The 6,194-nt window shown below is 35.6% G+C and overlaps 1 long non-coding RNA gene and 1 pseudogene across 1 annotated transcript; one reads left to right on the top strand and one right to left on the bottom strand.

The window, feature by feature from the left end:
* Positions 1 to 571: 571 nt before the first annotated feature.
* LOC146911927 (uncharacterized) lies at positions 572 to 2,342 on the top strand. Its single transcript, XR_015014907.1, has 4 exons — positions 572 to 1,234; positions 1,328 to 1,565; positions 1,689 to 2,042; positions 2,293 to 2,342. It is a non-coding gene; the product is annotated as an uncharacterized LOC146911927 (long non-coding RNA).
* A 1,022-nt stretch (positions 2,343 to 3,364) lies between these two features.
* Positions 3,365 to 5,338, bottom strand: LOC146911928 (protein FAR-RED ELONGATED HYPOCOTYL 3-like; annotated as a pseudogene).
* Between the last annotated feature and the right edge of the window lie 856 nt (positions 5,339 to 6,194).

Raw genomic sequence — 6,194 nt, forward strand, 5'->3', positions numbered from 1 at the left:
CCTAAAACTAAAAATTATATTATTAATAAAGGACCAAGAAATTATGGAAAAAATTATATTTGGTATTAGTATAAATGAAAAATTAAAGATTATTAATTGTTTTTGGTATTAAATACTATTATACTTAAATACTTTTAATGTTAAAATATCATATTGTTCAAAAAGAACTATTATTTATATATAAACTATATATCATACTATATTTTTTTTTGATAAATACAAAAATAATATATCATACCATAATTTAAAAACAATATACCACACTATGTATTATTTATTATTCCTTTAAAACATGTATTATAACTATTAATTTAGTAAAACAAATTATTATTATGATTATTATGAGTGTGACTTTTTTAAATCACATTAACTATTAATTATTGATCGTTATTGAAAATAAAAAAAAATGTAAATTATTGAAACAGAGAAGATTCATTTTTAAAAAAAAATTGATAAGTGATAAGAAAGGAAAATGACAAATTTGTAGTGAAGTGGGTATGTTAGAGGCTTACAGCTGTGCAACAGAAACAACATATCAACCATTCACGTGACCAAAACTTTATTTTTTTTCTCTTTCTCTTTCCTCTTCCTTCTCCTTCCTCTTCTTCCCCACAGATCTCACCGGAAACAACCCTCTTCCTTCTCCTTCCTCCTCCTCCTGCACAGATCTCACCGGATCTGACCGTCCTCTTCCTTCTCCTTCCTCTTCTTCCCCACATATCTCTCCGGATCTAACCGGAAACAACCCTCTTCCTTCTCCTTCCTCTTCCTCCAGCACAGTTCTAACCGGATCTAACCGGAAACAACCACCAAAAACTAAAACACGGTCGTTTTGAGCTCCGAACTGAAAAAGCGGGCGATTTGACCCGCAATTGACTCGCTCCGCGTCGCATGAACTCGGCCGCGATACCCGCTATCCACAAACGCGTGGATCGGTCGCGTTTTGACGCGCCCCCTTCATTTTGGCCGCTCCGCGCCGGGAGCGGCCGCGTTTGACAACAGAGAGTTCAACAACCTAACCCAGTGTAGTTAATGCATTTTTTGTGTATATATAATCAGATTTGTGTGTTGATTTTACAATTTACATGGCAAGAAACATTCAAAAACGAAAGCAAAGAAATCTCACAAAACAACGTACTTGCAGCAGTGTTGCATCTTGTTCATTCAAAAGACCACGCAAAAAAAAAACAAATTGAAGATGACAACCACAAACACAAACATGACTGAAAGAGATGTAAGTTTTATTTTCTCTATTTTTTGATGTATTTTCTTAGATCTGGAAGAGTTTTTGACATATAAGAGGTTTTCTCTATTTTTTATTTTTCAGTTCTACGCCATTTTGGATAAGGTTCCTGGCTGGACCTCTAAACATGATAATTTCATGTTGAGAAAAAAGCTTCAAATCATAAGGACTTTCTGGATTTTGATTTATCTCAACACGACACATGGAAAAGAGTGGCAAAGATGTTGAATGTATACATAGCTAAGAAACAATACGGTGCCAAGAAAACGGGACCGGAGGTGCGCAAGTGACTTGTTGCGATCCGAACAATAATGAAAAAAATGTAATGACTTCTTTTCTTTTTTCTTTCCTTCTTTTCTACAAATTTAACCTTAAGCTTATTTGGTTTGTTTTGTTTTATTCTATCAATTTTATATACCTTCTGATTGGGCATCTCTGGAAGCAGCAAAAAAGTTGTTTGACACAAAATTTACCATCCCGAAATTAGTTTCTGCTCTTCCAAGTACCAGCATGGCTACTAGCAGCACCAATTTTACTTCATTTTCACACTTTCCACACGTTCCACACGTTCCAGTTGTTGATCCGTCCATGATGGGCCAATGGGTGGATGATATGGCTCTTTTAAGTGAAGTTGCCAAGATTTGCAAAGATTTGCAGCTTAAAAGGGTAGAGGAAGATATCATTTGCAACCGAGTTGGAAAACGGGAATTAATGCATTTGGTAGTAACTACACAAGGCAAGGGTGTGGCAGACAAGGGTGTGGCTGTTGCTAGATTGTTGCTTAACTTGAAACAGAGAGGTATTTTATTTATTTTTTTTTGTAATAATTTCTATTAAAATATACTCTTATGATTTAAGAACAAAACTGTATTTATATATTTTCTCTTTTATTGATCGTATTAGAAAAATATTTATATACCTTTATGATTTAAGAAACCAAAAACTATGTTGATTTTTTTTATAAGTGTGTTGATTAATTTTGATTTTGAAGGGTATTTTTTTTTTCTTTCTAATTTGTTATGATACTTGCTTTTGGTTGTTGTTTTCAGGAATATCTTAGCGCTGGTCTTGCTAAGAGGAAGAGAGGAAGAGATTGGTGCCGGTGTTGCTAATAAGAGGAAGAGATTGGATGGCAACAATGCAGATATAACTCCAAGGAACCTTGTTGATGACTAGTATTTTGACATTAGATATAGATTAACTGTGTTTGTTTAGTGTAGATTAGTTTATGCGGTTGTTTAGTGTATGTGGTTGTTTAGTGTAGGAACATGAGCATGATCTCGAACTTTTCGAGCTTTCTTGCGCTTGTTCATTGTCTCCTTTATTTGTATCTGTCTGCAGTTGTTGATTTCTTTGAATGTGTGAACAAAGCTATCTGCTTGTGTGTTTTGTAGTTTGTACTCTTATCGTTTGCAATACAATTGTGTAGTTGTACTCTTATCGTTTGCAATACAATTGTGTAGTAGTACTCAATATCTATCTGCTTGTGTGTTTTGTAGTTTGTACTCTTATCGTTTGCAATACAATTGTTGTGTAGTTGTACTCTTATCGTTTGCAATATAATTGTGTAGTAGTACTCAATATTCTTGTCTATGCATGAACTATATCATTTGGTGGGCCAAAATCTTTGGTAGATGCAAGAAAGCACATTTCTTTGGGAGCTCCTTTGGTTGCCACCTTTCTTGGAGGTGGTGACAACAATGTGGTCTCCGAAAACGCTAACAACCGCAAAGCCTCTTTGATTTCTAGTTTCATTTGGAACGGAACTCTTTGGAGATGTTCTTGGATACCATGCCACTCCTCCGCGACCGAAAACAAATCTTCATTCCTTTGTTCTTCACCCATGTACAACTTATGCCAATGCGGGTGTATCTCATCCAATCGAATGGGCATGTTGTGACGGATTTTCATAGCAATAAAGCATGCACAAGATAGGCCATACGACGTCCTTTGAACACAACCACAAGTTTTCTTCTCAATGCACAAGGTTTTCCTAGCACGCTCTTCTTCCACAAAAATAAAGTCCATGGCTTGTCTAGACACGTGACCCCCCAACCCGGAGTACAAAGTGACATCTTTGTACCTATGTTCCAAGACCGTAACACTCCTACCAAACGATGATTATATCTCCCCAAATTGGTTTGCCAACATCTCATCTATTTTTTGCCAACAGGTACCCAAATCACCCTTGGAGGTGGACAAATATTCCTTCACCACACCATGAGCTCCTTCAACTCTATTCGTGGTCCTACAACCAAGATGTAACACAAGGTCCGTCCATGCCCTCACTTGTTTGTCCTTAAAAGGATTCAATATGGTTTCTTGAACATAGTGAAGAAACTTGGGATGATCCTTACAAACATCTTGGAATTCCACTAGATTACCCGCATATAACTCTTGAGTAGGAGATTCAACCAATTTTTCCCATGCATCAAATATGGTATCAACCAACTTACTATGCTTCTCCTCGTCGACAATCTTCTTTTGCCCATCCACCACAACAACATTTTGTTTAACTTTGCAATCAGTGATGATTCTTGATCTAACATTTTTGCCAACATGGAAATAACAAAGTATTGCACTACTACCGAGGAGAACATTTTTTACGGCATTCATCATACTAGTGTCCCTGTCGGTCACTACCACCTTAGGCATATCACTATTTGGTCCAAGAAGTTTAAGCAACATTTGCAAAGCCCAAGTAAAGTTATGCTCCTTCTCTGACGTCATAAATGTAAAACCAACTGAATATGTCAAATAGGTTGAGGTGACTCCAACTATTTCAAACAATGGCATCCTATACAAGTTGGTTTTGTACGTGGAATCCATTATCAAAACAGTAGGAAAATTGTTAAACAACTTTACCGATGTTGGATGAGTCCAAAATATGTCTTGAACGGTTTGACTTTCCTTTTTTTTCTCTTACGTAATAAACATATCCATTCTCTTCCAACTTTGTGATTAGATATTGCATCTCCGTCAAGTCACCCCTTTTTGCCTTTTTGAATTTATGACATTCATTGTAGACTTGCTTGATATTTGTCATGGATTCTTTCCTTTTATTCCTCAAATTTGTCAAAATATTTTTTGGTTTCACCGAAGAATCGGTCAAGTCATGTACAATCTTCTTGTCGTTCTCCGTTAATCTTTCGGCAAGAAGGTGCCCTGCTACATACGACACCATCTAATGGTTGTGAACGCCATTAAGAATAGCCAATTTCCAAGCATTGTCTTCCCTAACGACATATCCACGCACCTTGAACAAACATCCACATTTTCTTGATCCCATTCCCTCATGCTTCACTTTTGTCTTCGGTACTTTGTGCTCGCCGCTCCGTTCACAATCCAACTCCAACATAGCATTTCTTCCTTCACAAGATCTTCTAATGATAACCGTAAATCCAGCCGTATTTGCTTGTCGACGGACCCAACCGAGCAATTCGTTTTTATCTTTCCATGTGTCTTGGGTTGAAAAGAAATGAGTCGTGTCCACTTCGTTGTCACGAAGTTTCCACACATCGGAATTGACGCTTGAAGTCTCAACTTTAACGTAGACTTCGACCTTAGCAGGAGCTTCAACCTTATTGGAATCGACAACTCTAGGTTTTCGATCACGCGGATCATCACCCGCATTCTCAACATTATCTATAAATAAACAACATACAATTACTAAAATAATTAATAAACATGTATCTAATATCATATAATAACATAAACAAACAAAAAAAACAAAAGAAAAAAATTGGGAAAAAAAAAATTTGGCGGTAGCTACTGCCACTTAGAAAATTTTGAAAATTTTCTAAGTGTCCAGCGGCAGTTAACAGCCGCTCACTGCCAGCGGTAGTTAACTGCCGCTACAACGCGTTACAGTGCAAAAAAAAAACCAGAAAAATCAATCAAATGTAATGGATTTTAACGTTGTAATACCTGTTCTTTGATGCATTTTATGTGTAGAAACGTCTTAGCATTCGATCAACAATAATTTTGAGGCAAGATTTTGACACAAAAATTTTGAAATGAGGTTTTTTTTTTGGGTATGGTTTTGGAATGAGAAAGGTGATGAATGAATAGGTGAGGTAGGGGTTTGCTGGTTTTGGGGGGAAAGACAGCAGCGGTAGTTAACAACTGTTGGGTCCCAGCGGTAGTTAACTACCGCCAGGGGCATTTAGGTCATTTACTTGTGTCAATTGGAAGTATTTTTTGTCAAAAAAACAATTTTCTTTATCTTAACCCTAAGATACAAGAAAATGAGGAGAGCTCAATTCTGCCATCGGTGGCCATTGCTCATCTCTCCTCTTTATTCTTTCATCTTCAAATAAAAAATATAAAGTACATCCTCATCGCATCTATTCCTTCTTTTTCCACTCTTAATTATCCATCCCATCAAATTTAATCCATTTACTTCATTCTTTTTTTTTTAGATATCGATCCCATCAAAACCCATCAAATCTAATCCATTTACTTCATTCTTTTTAATTCAGTTCAACCATAGTTGTCAAAGCGGAAACGCGGCGCGGTGCGGCCACCCCAAAATTGACGCGGCGCGGTATGCGGGCGCGACGCGGGGGCTATGACATGACGCGGACCCTAAAACTAAAAATTATATTATTAATAAAGGACCAAGAAATTATGGAAAAAATTATATTTGGTATTAGTATAAATGAAAAATTAAAGATTATTAATTGTTTTTGGTATTAAATACTATTATACTTAAATACTTTTAATGTTAAAATATCATATTGTTCAAAAAGAACTATTATTTATATATAAACTATATATCATACTATATTTTTTTTGATAAATACAAAAATAATATATCATACCATAATTTAAAAACAATATACCACACTATGTATTATTTAGTATTCCTTTAAAACATGTATTATAACTATTAATTTAGTAAAACAAATTATTATTATGATTATTATGAGTGTGACTTTTTTAAATCACA

Source organism: Medicago sativa, chromosome 6 (assembly GCF_051527215.1).
Source record: "Medicago sativa cultivar Bolivia chromosome 6, Bolivia_mono, whole genome shotgun sequence".
NCBI classification, from domain to species: domain Eukaryota; kingdom Viridiplantae; phylum Streptophyta; class Magnoliopsida; order Fabales; family Fabaceae; genus Medicago; species Medicago sativa.